The 20,729-nt window shown below is 46.4% G+C and overlaps 1 protein-coding gene across 6 annotated transcripts in view; it reads left to right on the top strand.

Moving 5' to 3' along the window:
* Positions 1–5,961: 5,961 nt before the first annotated feature.
* The window catches only part of MYRIP (myosin VIIA and Rab interacting protein), a 210,011-nt gene continuing 195,243 nt past the window's right edge, over positions 5,962–20,729 (top strand). For 5 of the 6 annotated variants that reach the window (XM_061464520.1, XM_061464518.1, XM_061464519.1 and 2 more), the window contains exon 1: positions 16,086–16,274. The gene's annotated coding sequence lies outside the window, so the exon portion shown is untranslated. Of the gene's footprint in view, positions 6,148–16,085; positions 16,275–20,729 lie in introns of those variants that run through there. The other variant, XM_061464517.1, reaches the window with a different exon arrangement.

The following is a 20,729-nucleotide window of genomic DNA, read 5'->3' as shown; positions in this document are numbered from 1 at the left end:
ATTGTTTCTTCTGGGACTATGTGGCACACCAAAGTAGAAGACACCTCTTCCTACTTAAGCCAGGTCATCTCCACTGACCCCTTGGACTTCTGGATGGGTAGGAATCAAGCCTATATGTCCACTCCATTACAGAAGCAGTATAAACATCAGTCCCCAATCATTAACAGTCCCCAACAAATGTGGGGCTGGTTGTGCTGTACGGATAAGCCAGCATCAGTGCTGGGTGAATTGCTGTAGGGCTACCAAAGTCCTAGGATGTATATAAATATAATGCTCCTGAGCTCCTCTCACAACAGTTGTCTGTGTCTTAATGCCAATAAGAAATATAATTGGCCTCATACAGCCTTATACTAACCTGTGGTTAGAAACTGATTGAAAGGAATTGGGTATCATCTCCTTATAATTATGGATACCTTTTCCCTGCTAGGCAGGGCTGAGCGTATCAGTCCTTTCCAGCAACTTTTAGCTGCAATAGAACTTTGAATTGATTTCAATGTGATCTTTCCAACCAAGCCCTGGCTGTGCAATTGTCTCCACTAAAGCTGCTGCTGAGGGAAATTGCAGACAAACCCCACAAGCTGGTTGTCAGTTGTATGCTTGATTGATTAAAGAGATTGTGATCCTGTGCACCGGGCCTGTTATTATAAGGAGGGAGACAAAACTCCTGAGACTCGTATATATTCCTGCAGCGAAAGGGGATAATGCCCAGCCAAACACTAACACAGCCCTGCTCTGTTTCCAGTTCTTCTTCTGTCAAACTGATCTGTAGTAACTGATGAAGTGTTAATTTTCCTGCTGTAAATATGCCAGGAAACTGCGTGATGAAGGCAAAAGCTGCATGATGAGTATGCTGATGGCTTTGTGCTCTGCTGGGGGAATGGATTAGGATCCCAAACCATGAAGTCCTTGCATTCTGACAGTCACCCAACAGCACGCATTGCCTTCCTTGTTAAATACCTCCAGTACATCATGTGGTGACACTGCCAGCATTCAGAGTGCCTACAGAAGCTCCATGGGGAGGGGAGGAACTCTTAAGTCTCCCTTTCTGTACCCTTTGCAGCACATCTGTTTTTAAACCCATACAGAGGCCTTTGCCCCTGCCCTCTCCAGAGCACCCATGCCTCAGCACTGCTTGTCACTGACTAGAGTAACTTGTGGAGGGAATTCAGGAAGTAAGCAGACAGCACTGACATGACATGAGCACTGTCAGGGGCTGGGGGCAAGCAGCTTTAAGCCATGGTTGGAAATGGTTTTATTTCCTCCTCTCCCAGCTTGCTGCTGCCTTTTTCTCTTTCTTTCTCTCTTTCTCTCTTTCTCTCTTTCTCTCTTTCTCTCTTTCTCTCTTTCTCTTTCTCTTTCTCTTTCTCTTTCTCTTTCTCTTTCTCTTTCTCTTTCTCTTTCTCTTTCTCTTTCTCTTTCTCTTTCTTTCTCTTTCTCTCTTCCTCTTCCTCTTCCTCTTCCTCTTTCTCTCTTTTCCTTTCCCTTTCTTTCTCTCTTTCTCTGTGTCTCTTTCCCTTTTCATTTTCCTCTTCCTTTTTCTTTCCATTTTCCTTTTTCTTTTCCTTTTCCTTTTCCTCTTCCTTCTTTTTCATCTTCATTGTCTTCATCATCGTTGTCTTCATCTTCTTCTGTTAAGACTTTGCAATTCTGCTCAGGACTGTGGTAGGGAAAGCTCCAAAAGCAAGATGGGCTGGAGGAGGCTGAGTGAGGAGAGGCAGAAGCACACTGAAACTGCTGAGAAGGTGAGGTCGGGTCCAGGCCTGTAAGTGCAGAGGATCTGGTCTGCAGAGGCTGTCGGCCTCAGCACACAGGCAAGAGCAACAGGGTTGAGGCCCTGGCACTGAGTGCCCAGAGAAGCTGTGGCTGCCCCATCCCTGGCAGTGTTCAAGGCCAGGTTGGACACAGGGGCTTGGAGCAACCTGGTCTAGTGTGAGGTGTCCCTGCCCATGGCAGGGGGTTGGAACTGGATGAGCTTTAAGGTCCTTTCCAGCCCAAACCAGTCCAGGATTCCATGACTCTGTGATCCATCACTTTGCTATGGCTTTTTGACACCTGTGCAGATGCCACTGAACCCACAGCTGAATGGCAGTAACACCCAAGTGACCTGCCAGTGGTCCAGGGCTGAGGTGTGCCGTGCAAACAGGAGTTTATCCAGTTTGTCCAAATGCTGATCACAAGTTAAGTTCATGAGACTCGAAGTGGGTCCTTCCAGCCATCAGGAATCAAGCAGGGTATTAAACTGACAGGATTAAACATCTCTAATTGGATGAAGAGAAATGAGCAAATGGCAGCCAAGCAGGAAGCTCTGGGTACAATGTATTGTGTGCCATGGCTGTTTCTCGGGGCCTGTCTGAGCCATGCTCACAATTCCTGCTCTCCTGGCTTAGCAGCTCATGGCTAGACACCCTGAGCACATCCCTCCCTGCTCACAGCACGGCCCTTCCTCGGGCACAGCCAGCTCCAGTGGTATTTCCCTTCTGCAATCCCAGCTGGCTCTGGATCAGACCCGCTGTGTGCACACGCTCCCGGGGCAGGGGGTGGTTTTGCTCATCATCTCCGTGCAGGCTGTGCCCAGTTGCTCCATTTAAGCACCGTGGGGAGCACAGGAGCACAACGGGCAGCTTTCATGCAGGCAGCGCTTGTCGAGAAATCAAAGCTTTCTCCTGACTGTCTGGGTGGATAAAGAAGGATTTGGCACACGCTGCAATCCTCATCTCTTACCCTGTCAGATGGCAAAGCCACGTCTGTTCCTTGCAGCAGACTGCTGCTCCTCTTGCTTTCTTACCCACCCGTTTCATCCTAGCGTGCAGAGATGGACAATGAGCGATCAAACACGTTAGAGGGAACAGGAAGCTAGAAGTCTCTTTGAACAGCCTGGGCATTTTGTTAGGACATGTCACTGCCATCCTCAAACCGAGCAGTGAGAAAGAACACAGGGTCTGTAATGAGAAAGCCTCATACACTGGTTTTTAACTCAACCCAGACAGCTTGGTTACATTTCAGCCCATAGCTGGGAGCTGAGATTCTGGCCAGGCTGGGCCCTTCAGGTTTCATGAATTATCTTTAATGCAGCAATAGAAACTTCACTTTAGGAGAGCAAGGCCTGGGCTTTAAATCCCCCAGCTGCTTAGTGCAGCCACAGCCTCTATCTGCCTCTGCTGCAGGATGACTGGGAGCTCTGCTGCGCAGGGACTATGCATCAAGTACCACAGCTAAAGGGAGGAATACCCTGGTTTGCCGGTTGTGATGGTCCTGAGTGGCTTCCCCTGGTCTCTGGGGTGCGGGCTGCCTGAGCTGCATGGGGAGGGATGATGAGGATGGGTGGCTGCAGTGCCCTGGGATGTGCAGGAATGTGTATCCCAGCATGGTGGCGTGGGCTGACCCCTCTCGTACCTGCCTTAGCAGCAGTGGCACATGGCAAGAGTCTAACCTGGAGACAGGCACCTTTGTACCTTTGTTTGTATTTAGAGGCCAGAAAGCCTTATGAATGACAGCATGTGAAATTCTGCCATTAAGATGTCCTCTCTCACTACCTGTTTCTGCTGTTTGTGCATCGGTCCAAGAGTGTTTCTTCCCCTCCCTTGGCCTCATGGGTTTGGCTGGGCCTGCTTTTTTTTCCTGCCTCAACTCTTGGCTACCTTTCCAAATTGGGATTAGCTTTAAGCACTTGCTCAGGCATCCTTGATGCTGAGCTTGCCACCTTTCCTCTAGCTTAACAGCCTTTTCTCCTTTGACGGCAAGGTTATGTGCTTTCTCACACTGTCAAGTAGCTGCCCCTTTTTCCCTGAGCTCCTCAGCAAACGTTTCACACTGCCACCAAGCCAAAGTGCTTGATGCTGGGGTTTTTACGTTTATTTTTGGTAATATTTTTATTCCCCCCCCCCCTTTTCTTCTGCACTCAAAGCTGCAGGCTGTGGCAAGGGGACAAAAGAAAAAGCCATTAAGTTTAGAGGCCCTGAATAACCGGGTTGGCTGAGGTTGCATCAGTAAAAGCAAAGCAGCCTGTAGTGCAGGAATGAGCTGGCTTCCCATGCAAGCAGCTCAATCTTGTGCCTGGACTTGGGAAGCTTCCCCTATGGCTCTGCTTTCCCTGACCTGCTGTTTGTGTGAATGCAGTGGGTTCCTGCTGCAGGAATGCAAACGGCAGCATCCTGGTGCCATGGGGTGGCAGCCTCTGGAGGAGATCATCTTGTTTTGTGGCTGCAAACAGGGGGAATCAGTAACTCAGGCCTTCATCAGTGCTAAGCAGGGAAGTAAAAACTTGTCAATGAGCCATGCTGAAAATCAGTGTTTCTTCTGTCGGTCAGGGGAAGGGATCGCAGGGAAGATGGATATTCAGGGTGGGATCTATACCAGCCCATTCCCCTGCATCCCATGGGGATACGTATTTAAGAGCATGGGGGCAGGCTTCAGTGTTGGCATGCTTTACCTGCGTGTTGGTGCTGAAGGTTAAAGGACACTTCTCAGGCACAAAGCACGTCTAAACCAGGGATGGAGTGAATAGCTGCTTGTGGAAGGGGAGAGCACAGGAAATGTGGTAAATGAAATTAGGGCTCTATGAAAGAAGGCACTTTTTGGCCAGACCATTTCCTTGAGCTAGGTCACTGTGTGTACACCCAAGCAGAGAGAAACATAACTGAGGAGGAAGACAGTGGCAACTTTATGTGAGTTCAGCCTTCATCCAGACTGGCTTCTCTTCAGCAAGAAACTCCCAAAAGGAGACTTGGTGATGTTCTTGCCTTTACAATATGTTTAAATGACAGTTGTCCCTCACCTTGTCCCATTCCTATGTTCCATTTTCCTTAGGAGAGAGCAATCTTCAAACGGAGTAACTTTCACTCATCACTTGACCGAGGTTCAGGATGGTGTGTTATTCATAGCATGGTTTGGGTTGGAAGGGACCCTAAAGCTCATCCAGTTCCAACCCCTGCCATGGGCAGGGACACCTTCCACTAGAGCAGCTTGCTTCAAGCCCCATCCAACCTGGCCTTGATTTGTGATTAATTCTTATGCTACCACATGACTCTGAAAGCTCAAATCCCCATAGAGAGGAGGTGTTTAAAGAAGGCATAGCATAAATATGGCCAAATCATTGAAGATGTTTATTGTCCTGTTCATGAACTCCAATGGCATGTGGTTTGTTAGTGCCACAGAGAATGAGCTCCAGGGCCATCGTGCTTTCTTTCCTGTATTACGGAGGTCAGATACTAATATGGAAGGCCTTGAAATTCCCTATGGGAAAGATTCTGTTTCAGACCAGTAGAGGGAGAAAGCAGGCCAAAGACAGAAATTAGAGGTTTTAATTAAGATTTATGGTGGAAACAAGTCCAACTTATCTCCATAGTTAGAGTGCAAGGACAGGTGTTCACTTTGCTGCAGGGTTCTTTGCTGATGCCTTTTATTATTCCATTTATTAAAAGGCTGATGAATAGCAGGTATATGCAATATTTGCCTGTCCCGACAGGGGAAATAAACCAATGTAATTTGAGAAGCAGATTTCTTGTAGTCATTAACTGAAAAGTACATTTGAATGTTCAGCAAGGTAAAAAGAAGCTATTTGCACGCATGGAATGTTTGCTGTGGCTCAAGCACGTTAATCTGAATGAGTGTGTAAGGTATGAAGTCCCAGGAAGCCATTCCAAAATCCTCAACTTCATAAAATCTAATAATAAGCAAGCTAATGAATGCAGTCACATAAAAATGTTGCTAAGTGATTTGCCAGTATTTCCCAAAGGGATTATTTCTGCTTGAAATGCTTGTTCTTATCCATGATACATTTGGTATAGTATAAGGCAGGGAGGGGTAGAATAATTGTCATGGTCAGACCCTGCAAGGCAAGGAATGGGTGTTTAGGATCAGAACTACCAAAGTAATCACACCCGGAGAGTAATGCAGGTGTCTGAGACTCACTTTGTCAGTGCCAGCATTTCAAACGTGACAGAATCACATATTGTCCTCATCTCGTTTTCTTGTAGGAGAGGATGCGACTGCCATTTCCAACAGAGAATTGATTCTCTCCTTCCTGGAGTGTCTGTGGGATGCGCTGCAAAGCTTCTGGGTCTGACTGCCTTTACTTTGAAAACGCAAATCACACCAAACAGGAAGAAAAAGGTGGAGAGAGCAGCATGTTTTTATAGCAGAGTGCAGGTAGGTTTTGACAGCGTGGCTCCTCTCAGCATCGGCTCCACATGTAAGTGATACCTTTAGGAAGCTCTGTCCCCTAAGTTTAGGAAGCTTCAGAGGAATAGTCAGCCTTGCTGTCTACCCTAGAGCCTCAAAAGACCTTTTATATGCTGAGCCCATGCTATCATGGACCTGGAAGAAAGGACTGAGATGCTGAACTCCCTATTCCAGCCTATGCAACACAGCTATACCAGGGATAAGTCAGGTTGCAGAGCTGCCCTGCAGTGTCCTGCTGCTGCTAGAGTTCCTGTAACAAGGTCAGAATGTCATTCACCACCTTGAGATGGAATCTCTTGGCCAAAAGGAGGTCTTGTGGTGGTGGAGTTTAATAGCAGGAAGGAATCAGAGATTGCTCTGACACAACAGTGTGGTCTCACCAAAAAGGATCTGTGGCTCCTGTGTTTGATGCTTCTGACAGCTCTTGGAAGGGAGGTGTTTTTAGTGATTCCTCCCCTCCTTCCCCCCATACATCTTTACAGTTGTTGTCTTTCCTGGGTTCAGCTTCTGCTAGCTGAGCTGATCTCAGCTGGTACCTGCACCATTTTGCTGTTGCTTTCTTCTCGTATTTCTCAAGTCAGCCATTCACTTGACTTTAACCAATTTAAGTAATCCTATATGTAAGTAATAGTCTTTCAAACTACCGCAGTCACACAAAGGGAAGTTGGAGAGGCGTGAGTTATTCTCTGCCTATGGCTATCGCTGGCTATATTCTCTCCCGTCACTTATTATTGTAGTACCATCTCTCATAACATATTGGGCATGATATAAACAGAGATGGGAAAATGATATTGGAGACTGTGTGATTTTTCTCTCCATGTAGTGGCTTTAAAGAGATACTGACTGGGTCTGGAAAGACAGCTAAAAGGTGTGCAGCTCCATACATGAGGGAGATCGTGGTTGAGGTGCTGTATTAGTCACAACCCACCAGGAAAAGACTGTGAAAGTCTTAGCAGATTCTCCTGAAATCTAGAGACCTTTCTTTAGCTGAACAGAAGGAACCTATGGTCTAGAGTACCGAGTGCTCCAGGGAAGGTTAGGAGAATGGATCCCTCCATTAACAGTCAAACACAGTCCACCAATATCGATAATCTGTCGTTTCTCTTTTGCCTTCCCCTGAAGTCCTGAGATTTGAAATACCACCTTCCATGAGTGTGTGTTCTCTATAATTTTCTCTGTAAGCAGGAAAGGATGTTCAGGTCCTAGAGCTGACCACAGAAGCTGGTGCTCCTCAACTCCATTTGCTCAACAAACTGAAGGAATTTTATCATTCATGCAGCTGGGAAAACCCTATGTATTTCTGTCTTGCTCCTTATTGAGAAGTCATCCTTTTCCTCAACGTATTTCATTCAGAGACCCTCACTCTACTGATAAAGCTGTGCCTGGGAGGCTACAGGAATCGTGAATCTCCTCAGCTTACCCTTTACATCCCCTTTCACTTCTCTGTTGGAAAAATGTCCCCTTCTACCAAGTGAAGAGCCTTGATACTGTCTTTTCTGTTGTTTGGTACTTGATACGGAGATTTTTTGTTTCCATTTATGCATCCAGTAGAGGTAAGATTAAATTGCAAGGAAGGGCAATCCAGCTGCAAATGAAACGAATGAACCTCAGATATGAAAGCTCAACTCTTATAGCACCATTGGCTTAACCATTTATTTGTTGTTCTGTTTGGGTTGGGTTTTGGGGTCTTTCTGGGAAGGAATTACAGCTTGCTGTAAAGTTGTTTACATCGATAACATCAACTGGGATTTGGTATTAAAACTGTAACTGAATACAGTCCAATTAATGTTGTTTAATATAGACCATCAAATGGTTTAGGAGTAGCGAAATCACGTAATACTTAGGGTGTACTCTGGGTCACCACTAATAGTTGCTGTGGAAACCTTAGTGTCTTGTCTCTTCTACCACAGCAGTACGTAACTGCAGTGGGTTTGTTTTTTCAAGGATTATATTCCATAGCGCTTGTAAAGAAAAAGGAAACTGGATGACCTTCACTGAAAGCAGTTTAATTAAAAGAGAGTGAATTCCTCACAGCACTAGCTGTGGGAATAGGAGTAGGGCTGCATTTCAGATGCCACTGCAAGACCACTCCAACTTTGCTCTTCAGGCAAGAGGTCTTAAGGTCTTAAAGTTACAGAACCAGGAGCACTGAAATGAAAAGGGCTTAAGTGTCTTCAGCATGAAAAGGACATGGAGCTGTTGGAGCAAGTCCGGAGGAGGCCATGAGGATGCTCAGGGGCTGGAGCACCTCCTGTATGGAGACAGGCTGAGAACATTGGGGCTGTTCAGCCTGGAGAAGAGAAGCCATTGAACAGTGATGGCTGTAACAGCTTAATTGCACATTGGCAGAGGCCTGATCTAAGTGTGTTTGCATACAGGGAGGATCCAGACAGCAGCAACTTGTCACAGGGAATGCGGTAAGAACGTGTACAGCACACTGGTACCAAAGCATGGAAAACCTGGGGAGGCCGTTGGTGGCCATGCTCGTGCCTAGATGTATTTAAAGTAAATAAATGTTGGTCTGCAACTTTATATTTGTTTCATATACAGGGTCCAACACTTGCTCTGTTGGGCAACTGAAATGTCTGCCCTGCTGAGCCCTGCTGCAGAGCTCATGGGCATCCTTCTTGTGGGCAAACAGCCAATGCATCAGAATAGTCCATCATAAGAATGACCACAAGAAAACAACCGAGGGCTTCCACAGTGGCTGTGTGTCAGAGGATCATTTCATCAGAAAGGCTGTTGGATTTAGGACTTGGCTGCAGAGCCTTCTATTCCCTGTGCCACAGACTGCCTGGGCACCGGAAGACACATGCTCTGTGCTAGACCCTGTTTCAGTACAAATCATCTGTCATTGTTTTAATGACTTTGTTAATGATTCACAGATATCTTGTGTGCACTATTTACTCAGCTTTCTTCATTACCCCACGGCCTGTGGTGGAGATGCCACTGAGGAGAGCAATAATAATTAGCACCCACGGGAAAATGAACAGTTTGAGCTGTGCAATTAGAGACCAGGCTCTCCCCTTCAATTGTGAATGAATTACATGTGGGTATTTTAGGTTTTAAAATCGCAGTGACTGTGGTTTTATGCATTCACCAGGAACTTGCATGAGGAAACGGAGTTTGGTGTATAAATATTTGTCTGGAGGGAGGGACACACCTTGTTGGGCTGAGGGCTGAGAGTTTCAGAGCTGAGCAGAGAAAGAGGATGTGTGGAAGCGGGTACCGGCTCTATCGGAGGTTTGGTCTACTCCAGTTTCCAAGCTGGAAAAGTGATTGTCGTAGGAATGATAAAAATGAGAACTTCCTCAAGTCTAGTTTGCAGTAAGGTGATGTTGGGCAGAGCAGAAGGAGGTGAGGACTAAGCCTTAAAGGGCTCATCCTAGTCTTGTGGAAGAGTGCATCTGTATGATGCCTGGAGCCCTGGGCGAGCCAAGGTGAAATGAGTGACACAGTCCTGTCAGACACGATACCTTTAAAACAAGATTGAGAAGCAAAACTGATGTGAGGTCCCAAGGTAGATACACTGAAAAGAAACTTGTGTGGGTTTAAGACAATCCCTGGAGGATTTGATTTGCATAATACCACACAGTCATTTCAGCAGCTTGTGACAGATATAATCCTGCTCCAGTACGTCCCATGCTCTTTTGGGGGGAGTTAAATAAGAAGAATTTTACTTTGTGTGTGAGAAAGCACCAAGGAACAAACTGATTAGAGAAAATCCAGGGAGGGGAATTAGAGGATTCATGGGGTAAGCTCTTTGAAACAAGCACTGGGTATTTTCTATGGGCTTGTACAGAACATGGCTGCAAGGCTCCTGAGAGTAATGAAGGCATGTGAGAGGTTGTGCAAGAATATATCAAACAATAATGTCATTAGATGTGCCAGCATCTGACGCATCTACTTTCATAATACTTTGACTCAGTTCTTTTCTGGAAAGGGATGTTGGCAGGCAACCTTCTTTTAATTGCCTTAACTGTTGCTGCTATGTGTTTGTCTCTAAGCTTTGGGTTTGGCAGCAGAGAAACTACCTTAACGAAAGAGGCATCCAGGAAATAACTTCTGCCCAATAATGTCCACTTCTGCTAGATGCACTGTGGAGAGAAGTTTTCACAATAGCTGTTCCTAGGTGTTTTTATGCAGCAGTCTTATATCTGAGTCCCTACTTCTGTGATACTCATCTGTTCAGTACCACATCTGTCAGGGTCATGTCTGTTCTTAGGCTGGAGCTGAGGAACAATTCCTTCCCCAGAGGGTGCTCAGGCATTGGAACAGGCTGCCCAGGGCAGGGCTGCAGTCACCGTCCCTGCAAGTGTTCACACAGCGTGGAGACGAGGCCTCAGTGCCATGGGTTAGTGGTGGCCTTGGAGTGCTGGGGAATGGTTGGACTGGGTGAGCTTAAAGGGCTTTTCCAGACTATCTGATTCTGTGATTCTACTACACCTGGGTAAATCTCATCGGTCAGTGTATGCGATTGATGTGCTTGGCTTCCAAGGCTCAGAAATGTCCGTGAACTCACCTGTGTCACCTGCAAAGAGCTTGCCTCACTGTCCCCAGGTGTTTTTGCTGTTCATTTTTTCCTCATCCATGTGGTACTGACTCTCAACAGATGAGTATCACAAAAGTAGGGACTTAGATATAAGATAGCTGCATAAAAGTTTTGTAAATGTATAAACACTTGTATGCATGAAATTGTACCTATTTCCATTCAACAGTCTAATGGGATGGGGGGGGAAGTGAGCAAGCTCACTTTACTCTTTACCCCAGAAGTGGTTAAATCTTCGGTCCCCTAAATAAAAGTGTGGAAAACACTGCTCTGCTTTTTTGCTGACCCCATTCCCATGCAGAAATTGCTGCCAGGATTAATTTTTCTTTCAAAAAAGGAAAGAAAAAATCAGTGTGAAAACAACTTTACTCAGGATGTACTAAAATACAGGACGTTAATGGGAAGTATTTTAATCAGTATTTACATTTTGACTAATGGTGCTTAAAGGAATGCACTGGTTTCATACTGCCCAGGATTTTAAGACTCTCTTCATGAGGATTTGTTACATTATGGCTGTGGTTTTGCTTGTAAAAGATTAGCAGAGAATTATATACTGTGTACTCGCTGCATGTGAGGACAGTTTGTCTGTATAGAGTTAGAATAAGGGAGCAAGAAGCTCTTAACACCATCGCCTTCATTTGTCAGCTTTAGCCCAAGGCAGTTGGTTGATGACAGCTTCGAAAATTTGATTTCTAATACTTTCAAATAATGAAATAGCTCAATTTATTTGAACGAGGAAACCATTTAGGTCTTCCTATGAAAGAACCTACTTGGCTGTAGGCTGGCTTTAGGAATCAGAGGCATTAATAAGAGTTAGATTTGAAAGCAAGTGCTGGTAGTACTAGAGAATTGAACCAGTAAAAACACAAGAGAGTAACTCTAGAAGCAACTGCAAGCAGAGTGGTTTTAGATGGGTTTGTTTTAACTCCCAAATTTCACAGCCACCCATTGATTCTGGTACAAAGAAACCAAGTGAGCCTGAAAGAAAGTACCACTGAACACAAGAGCTAAACCAACAAGTGCTCCTGTTTGTTCAGCGCTTGAATCTGTGAAGTCAAAGCTGTCTTGACACGAGCATTTTCCTGTTTAGCTGCAGTCTTGCATGGTTTTTATTAGTCCTCCCCTGGGCACCAGGCAGCTTTTCCTTGCTTTTTCCCAGTTTGTAAATAAGAAAGCAGCGCTGAACCATATAAAAGGTGCTCCCACACCTTCAGCGCTGCACCATATAAAAGATGCTCCCACACCCTCAGTGCTGTTTTGCACAGGACAGAAATGAAGCTCTAAAGAAAAGCTTCAGTGGACCACATCCCTCCTGCTGCTGCTCGTCCTCGGATTGATGAGCAACAGGGAGTTATTGCATGAAAAGTGGGGCTAAGCAGAGAGAAAGACTGATAGAATCCGCTGGGGATGAAGGACACTTGCCTTGTGTGTTTGAGCCACTGTTAGGAAATGAAGTTCATTCTTCAGGGAAATTGAAGACCACACCGCACCTTTTTTACTTGGAGAAACGTAAGAGCTGGATCTTGACCTCACCCATTTGGTGGCAGGCGTAAAGCACTGAAAAAGCCTTCATTTCTCTGCAGGCAGCATCTTCTGCAGACACCTTCAAGCTTGCCTGCATGCCCTCTGTGTAAATGAGGAGATCTGCAGTAACAGTGGCACAGTCAGCAGCACGTTCTCTTCCAGAACTTACTCCCATTCGGATTATTCTTTCTAGTAACCATGGGTAGCTCTTATCACTCACCACCATGGTTTTTGTTCTCTACCATCTCTCTTATTATCTCTTATTCCCATTGTTATCATCTTTGAACTGACCACAAATCCACCACCACCACCAAAAAACCTCTCCTTGCCTTCCCCTCAGTGACTGCAACAAATCATTTTTACTGCATCACTTACAGTTTATCCGCTGGTGCTTCCATTCCAGTTGTGGGATTTTGGTGTGTTTGTTTGCTTTCAAAGTGCCTAAGTTCTGCTGCTGGCTAAATAGCAAAACGTCTTCAAGCTGTCTCCTTTACTAACATATGTAGAGAATCCCAGTTCTGCCTTCTCTCAGATTTCCTTTCTCTCTTTTCCCACTTAATGTTTGTCAGAGCTCCTCCGTACATTATGAGGCTTCTGGGGCAGGGAACCTGACTTGAAATCATTGAATCACAGAATGGTTTGGGTCAGAAAGGAGCTTATGATCATCCAGTTCCAACCCCCTGCCATGGGTAGGGACATCTCACACTAGACCATGTTGCCCAGGCTCTGTCCAGCCTGGCCTTGAACACTTCCAGGGATGGGGCATTCACCACTTCTTTGGGCAACCCATTCCGGTGCCTCAGCACCTTATAGAAAAGCCATGGCAAAGTGCCATATCACATCGTATGCTGTCCATGTTAAATACTGTTAAAAAATGGTCCATTCTTCTCAGCTCTTTCACCCCTTTCTCAGTTGCTGATGGGCCTATGAAGTACTTAAATGCTTTAAGTGATTTATCACAATACTCCGTGTTTTGCATAGGCACTTGTTGAATTGTTTGTATTTAGGATGTTCTTTGAGAGGTAAAAGGTTACACTGACTTCCAGGTTACTGCCATCAAATCATTGTTTGCTACATCTTGTGACAACACTCTGAGGTCTTAACAGATCAGTTGAGAGACTTAATGGCCAATTACTGCCTTTATATTTTGCCCCCAGATAGCAGTAGGCTGCAAGAAATTAAGAGTTTATTCTGAATAAGTAGAACTTTATTCTGAAATATCCTAAACAGAAATGTAATAACATTTAATAAAATGTAATACAAATTCTAAATAGACCTTTATTCTGAATAAATAGAAATAAATAAGTAAAACTCTGGCAAACGCAGTGCCTTGTGGCTTTCCGGCAGGTACCGGTACCCATTGGCCACCGCAGCCCTGTAGCCGCATGTAGTTTATGGCACCATGGGATTTAGTGCTGAGCTTTCCAAGCAAAACCCACCTGCTTATTTCAGTCTATATTTGGATGAGTTTTTCTGTATGGAAAAGGCTGCATTGTGACAAGAGAAGCTCACCATCGAGAAAACACACATTTTCTTGTCCTGCATCCTGTTATTACCACATCCATCATCTTTTTCTTCACAAGGTTTTTTCCATGCTGCAGCTTATTTAGCACCACGTGGCAGAATGGTTGCATACTGGGGGGCTGACTTCTTGTTTGGTTGTCTCCATCCTGAGGTTAGTATCACTGAAAGATTGCATGGCTGCAGTTTAACTGAGCTCTGCCATGGACGTAAGGAGGACTGGGAATTTCAGAGCTGTAGGAAGTGAGATACACATAGAGGGCATTCTCCTTTCCCTGGTGACCACCCCACTGTTGCTGGTATCCCTTGTACCTCTTGGTGCCCTGCTGCCCTCCAGTCACCAGGCACTGGATGGGAAGGTGTTTCAGCACATCTTGCTCAGAGGGCATGAAAATCCCTTGCTACCACTTGAGTCTCATCTCTCACTGCAGAATTTATCTTCCTCAGACTACTGTTTATTCTGCATCCTTATTTAGGTACCTATTTTAATCACGCAATGGCTGTATCGTATGTGATCCCAGGGAAAGCCTGGCACATCTCAATTTCGCCCATCTCTGCCTGATGATTTTGCCTGTAGCTGTGAAAAAGAGATTGGAGTCCGTGTTTTCTTTTACTGTGAATAGCAGCCATCAGAAAGTACTTGCTATGGCTGCAAACAGAAGTTGGTTTCTTTCCAAGTGAGACAACACAAGCTGTAGACGAAGACAAACAAAGCATCCAACAAGGGAGGGGGATGCAGACAGAGAAGTCCAGCATAGCATCCATAAGGCCATTACAGTATTTCTTCGCTTATGCACTGTTCTTCTCTTTCCCCTATCTTAGTTACCACTCTCAGTGGTTAATGGTTGGTTTAAGCATGCCCTAAGTTAATACCTTCCCCATGGGGTACTGATGCAGAATAAAAACATACTGATTTCTGTCTGGTGTGGAACAAAAGAGCCCCACGTCCAACACTTTGTCTCCTGTAGAGAAGAATGTGAAATACGACAGAGGACAGCATAAACTCTGTGTACCTCAATGCACAGTGCTGAGGCAAGGGTGAAACATCACTTTTGAACGTAGTATTAGCTTACTGAGTGTGAGGAGCAGGGCAAAGGCAAACAACCTGTTTGATCTCGTGGTTGTATAACCAGCACCATTATAGCTCATTGGCACTGACAGATGATTTTAAAACATATTATACTTCCAGGGTTTCAGCTAGCAGCAAGGCTGGGGAGGGGGCTCTGTATGGGTAGTTCTTCACTCATTGACAATGCTTGGTGCACGTTATCACTTCTTCTTCTCATCGAGGCAATGATGACCTTTAGTTTGAGTGAGCCCCTGCTTTGCTGCCATGCCATGAAAAGCTGCTGGACAGGATGCTCCTTTTCCTTGTTTCTATGTAAAGAAGTTCTTCCTTTTGGGAAACTCCCAGATGTGTTATTGTTTTATAGGTGCATTTGGGACACAGGAATCAATATGGGATGCCGAACACTTCCTAAAGCTGTTCAGGGTTTTGGCATCAGTGTTGTGTCTGCCTCACACAGCAGCACCCGTTCTACTAATGGGTGGCCCAAGGAATAACCGTCTGATAACCCAGTCCGTTTGTAACACCACGAAATCAGTGTAAACAGAGGCATTGCAGAAGACATCCCCCTTGGAAACCTGCCAGGGTTTATTGAACACATCTGTCTTGACAAAGCGCTTCAGCTGAGATCAAACAAACCCCTTCCTTGCGCTGAACAGCTGCAGATATTTTAAAATGAAGTTAAGCCTGAAGGGAAAAAAAAAACAACACACCCCACAGAGCAGGGATGAAAAATAACACTTCGGGTAAAGTAATGAGGTGGCTGCAGCACGATCCGCAGCGGCACAGGACACGAACTGACACGGTCACATTAGGCTCGCTGGTGGCGGCAGTCACTGACCAGGCCGCACGAAGCGTGCTGCATCCATAGGGATGCAATTCCTGTCCTTTGGCATCAACCGGCTCCCTTTTACCTCAGGAGACACCCCCCCTCCCTGCCCGCTCCCTTCTCCGCCCTGTTGGTGGCTGGGCGGCGCCGAGGGAGCCCCGCTGTGGGTCCGTCCTCCCCCCCCACCTCAGCCCCGCACACGGCGTTAGGAGCGGGCACCGGGCAGCCAGCACCGCGCCGCGGGTCTCCTCTGAGGTGAGGCGCGGCCCCGCCGCCACCCCTCGCCCCGCCTTTGGCCCGGCCCCTCCGCGCCCATTGGCAGCCGGCGCCCGGGCAGGTGCCGGTGCGCGGCGGGGGCACCGCGGCAGCACCCGGCGGCGCGTCCGGCGCTAAGGGGAGGGGAAGGAGACGGCGGTGCTGGCGGCGGCGACGACTGCGGGCTCTCGCCTTGCGCTGGTGCGGAGCCGGGCCCCCTCGGCTCCACGCAGGTGTCAGGCCGGGGGCCGGCGTGGGGCGGCCGCAGCCCCTTCCCTGCATGAGCGACGGGGCGCGGGGAAGTTGCTGCCCGCCTGCCATTTTGGTGCAGCCCTCGCGTTTGGCTGAGGGTGAGTACGGCCGCGGGCGGGCAGGGGGTGGCGGTGAGGGGACACCCTTGGGGCCGCCCGCCGCAGCGCCCCGTCGGGGGACGGGGTGTTCGGTCGGTGCTCGGCTCCCCCCCCACTCCCCGCTCCGCTTGTGAGGGGAGTCGCGGGTGGGGCCGGTCCCGCGGGCCTTGTGGGCTGAGGGGGCCGCCGCCCTCCGCGGGCACTCGGTGGGGGGAGCGGGGCACGGTGCGAGGCCGCTTTAATCAGCGGGGTGATGTCTGAGGAGCTTCATCGCTGGCGGCGTGGCGGTGCGAGCGCTGTCACCGCAGTGCATCATCATCATCATCATCATCGCCGTTATTATCGTTACACTGGGTTACTTTCGATCAACTTCCCCGCCGGCACATGGAGGGGTTCATCGCGGCTCTGCCTCTGCCCCCTTTTAGCACAGGAGCATCCCGCCGGCTCCGCTTGTAATGTGTGCCTCAGACAGACAGAAGCAGCGTGCGTTTCCCTAGTATCAAGGTCAATTTGTCGTAACTGCTGAGGAAAATACCATCTGGCTCGGGCTGACTTTGGGGAGGGAATCTAATTAAAGCGGGAGCGTGTGTTGTGCTGGGGGTTGTGTTGTGGTTGAGGCGAACGTAACCACATTAGATCGCAGAGCGCATTAGGAGCGGGCGGGCGTCCCTCCTCAAGCGCCTCTGCAAGGATGCTAACCGTGCCTGGCGATCTCTTGACAAATGGTGGCTTTTGCCTTACACCTCCCCTTTGACTGGCTCCTGTGCCGCTGAAAATGCGGGCGGCTGCCTTGCTGTGGAGCCCGGAGTTTGTTAGAACAGGCACTGCAAGGGTTTCGCCAGTAAAGGTTTTTACTTGTTCCTCTGAAAACCCTTTTCTGCAAGGCTGCAAAGAGGAAAGAGGGAAAGTTAGTTTGGTTCTTCCATTGGCAGACATCGTTCTGACTGTCATCGGACTGGATGGGGTTTTATAGCCGCTTATTAATGGTGATAGCGGATCCCTGTGAGCTGCATCGAGAGCACTGGCTCTGTCCCTGCAGTTAAGTGTCAGACAGGAAACGTTTGCTGCTTGCTTCTAGCTTGAGAAAGTGAGCAGAGCTGTGTAAGAAGCAGAAGGTGCTCTATCTGGTACATAATCCCTCAGGCTATTGCCTTACCCATCCTCACTCAGGAACTGGATTGCATCAGAGCGTATTTACTAATGCGTTTTGCCTAAGTGTCCAAACATGTACTCGGCGATCCTGTAGCCTTCCTGTGGAATTTGTCAGGTAACTTAATGCAATGCATATAGCAATCACAAACAGAGTAGCATTTTCAGCAGCTGTGATACATTAATTGCCATTGAGAACTCCCAGAAGTCAATTCCACCCTAGTAGCTCCCTTGGGCATGAGAGAGCACTGCCCCTATGGCAGGATGTGCGTTTTGGACCTCCTGCTGATTCAAATGCTACAATATTGTCCTTTCAGACAGGTTAATGGTTGTCTTCACCACTGCCATCCAGGAGCAATATGAGACTGAGAAAGCCAAGCTAAAACTTGTGATTATTTTCCTGAGTCGGCTTCCTGCTTCCACTCTAACCTGATGAATATAGCTGAGTGTGCTACAGAGGGTGTACCCGAGTGTTATGAACGCAGCAGTAATTCACCTCTCTCACTGAACAGTTGCAGTAAACAGAACACTTGAAGAACTTGTACTTAAACAAAGAAGAAAAGTTCCCTAAACCATGCATGGGTGATGCTGAAGAAAAGCTGCAAATACCAAATATGCTATTGTGCATAAACGTACATCTGTATGAAAATGGGACTCCTTTGTATTGCTGCCAACATTAACATGCCCTATTGTTATCAGACTGGAAACTGCTGTTTGGCAGTGTGAACTGCCTTAACTTGCCCATGGAGACTTGGACAAGTTAAAAGAAACTAGTTGAATATAGTTCCGTGAAAACCATAGGAATAATTAATTGTCTTTGAAAAAGCAGATTCATTTGTTTGAGCAGACTAAGTCAGCCTTCCCATGGAATGCTTTATTCACCTTCCTTTTGGACCCAGGTAGGTTATTAATAGATTCTGAGAGATATTAAAGGCTTCTGGCTTACCTGTCAACTCCTGACAGCCAGAAAATAAACCAGCCCCAAGTTTCTTACATTCAGAGGTTTATATCAGCTTATTTTCAAAAGAAGCTTATTAAAAGAGGAAGATAACTGCTGTATTTCAGTGTGGAGTGAAGCATACCAGACTGTTGCTGAGATTACCAGAGAAACTTGGCCTTTATCTACGGCATAAATAAGGAATTTTGTAGAAGGACTAAATACGGTGTAGTCTGATAAGATTCCAAGCCATGGTTTAGTTTTGTCTATCTTTGTGAGATTTGGCAAAAATACCTGTCTCCAAATTTGATGTGACTTGACAGATGCCCCAAAGGAAGACCCCTTTTATGTGGCTGGCACACTAGTGAGAGTCATATGGTACAGACTAGTGGTTGTGACCTGCTTGCTATTTAACGTTCAGTTGAAATGTGTTACCCTGTTATTTGTTTTAAACAATCTTATGGAAAAAAAATCATGCTGCAGTTCTTAAAAAATGTACTTTCAGAAAAGAAACAGGATGTTTGACATTCTGTGTCTTGAAAATAAAGCAATAAAGCACGATATAGTGGAAAGCTTTAGCTTAGAAGAACAGAGTATAAGGGCTGCAGTGGCTTGACCGGACAAAAGCTAGTCTCAGCGTTATTGCAGTAATGGCCCATACTTCGATCTCATGGATGCTATTCTGGAAATAGGAATACATCAGGAAAACATCAGATTTCCAGGCCAATAAGCATTAAATTTCAACAGCAGAGCAGAATGTTTATTTATTTATTTATTTAAGAATGTTACACTGACAAAACCCCACATCTTGCAAATTTTTACTGACATAGCAGTCCCTGAGCTGGGTAAAGGAAACAAGAGCTCTTGTTACTTCCTCTGTGCTTGGTTTACTTATTGATCAACTGATGAACATAAAGCTAATATTGGTGTTTATTCGGATCATTGCAGTTATTGCTGTCTGTTGGTTGACTTAAGATACAGAGCATTACCCTAGGAAGTAAATTTTGCATTCTTCAAGGCAAAGTACAAGTATAACCTCACCTATACAAGTGGAGGAGCTAACTGCTGTGGAGATTAATCTTCAAGATGAGATGCTTTCAATGGCACTGTCTCAAGTTGACTCATGGTAATCAATTAAGTAGTCTCCCTGGGTATTGCTGGTACTGCTGGCAGGCAGGAAGGGAACTCTAGTACTGCTGAAGACCCAAGCTCAAGTTCTGCTGTGCAGCAGTTCCAAAAACCTTCTCTGTCTGGATTCTTCCTTGCAACATATGCTGCTTTTTGATGGAGAAGAATAAATGGATAAGTGACCTAATGCAGCCATCATTTCTGGATCAAGTCTGTTTAAAGGGTGCTGAGGTAATTTACTGTAGAGAGTGAGATGTAGTCTCTTCTTGTGATAGCAATCTGAAGTGTTGAGCCTCATTCAAAGGCTATTAAAGTCTGTGCGCTCCCACTGGCTTTAATGAGTCTTGAATCCGGGAAACAGCCTGAAATCTTTGGGGTATTTTAGTAACAAAACAGTCCCTTCTCCAGCACCCTCCACCTGCCTCTATGTGGACTAATACATGGCTCTGCTGTTATAAACCAACTTTCTACCCTTGGAGGAAGGCAGCGCATAATTTATTTGCCTTCAGGAGAGGAAAGAAAGCAAAACATGTTTACAACTCGAGGAGTAAGTTTTATGTTCTGCTCCTGTGATGAGGAGTTTTATCTCTTCTGAAACTAACTCAAGAAGGGCTTCTGTGCTTATCAGGCGTTACCTTTGATGCAGAAGGTAATTTTAATGTGCTTTTCTTTTGTTCCCTTTGGGCTGTGTGAACAGGATGTTGTGTCACAGGCCAATCCAAACCGAAAAGTGCTGGTTTGTGCCATTAGCATTAGTTGCTAGGACATGGATGCTCAGTGCGTGATTTGTGTGCTGTTTTCAAAGATGCAGCTAACGCTGCACTGGAGTACCTCGAGCTGCAGAGTGTACCTGTTTTTCTAAGCATCGTTAATCTTCCAAGAGGTTCTTCCCTTTTTTCCCCTTTAAGAGAACGGATCCCTCTGCCCCTCAGTGGTCATCCCCGGGAGTGCTTGGTGTACCGCTGGAAGTTATCTCAACGCTTGCATCTAGCTGTCATCAGTGCTTTGGTATTCGTTTGATGGAACATGAGTTGGGTTTAAATCAAGCTGTGGGGCATGAATTGGAGCAACACCAGGTTTTAAAAACAATACAAAGAGCTTTGAGGAGGGTTATAAAAGGTGTCTTCTGGTGATGCTCTGTTTTACAACCTTAGTTGGGCTTGAGCTAAAAGGCAGTGCCAGAAATTGTCCATAAATTAATCACTGCAAGCACAAAAGTCATGGTTTGAGTCCCAGCTAAG

Source organism: Pezoporus flaviventris, unplaced genomic scaffold (assembly GCF_033815535.1).
Source record: "Pezoporus flaviventris isolate CSIRO_AGI_PZ_B2104156 unplaced genomic scaffold, CSIRO_AGI_Pfla_v1 ptg000037l, whole genome shotgun sequence".
Lineage (NCBI taxonomy): Eukaryota > Metazoa > Chordata > Aves > Psittaciformes > Psittacidae > Pezoporus > Pezoporus flaviventris.
Note: the sequence above shows the minus strand (reverse complement) of the source record. Positions and strands in the feature narration are given on the sequence as shown.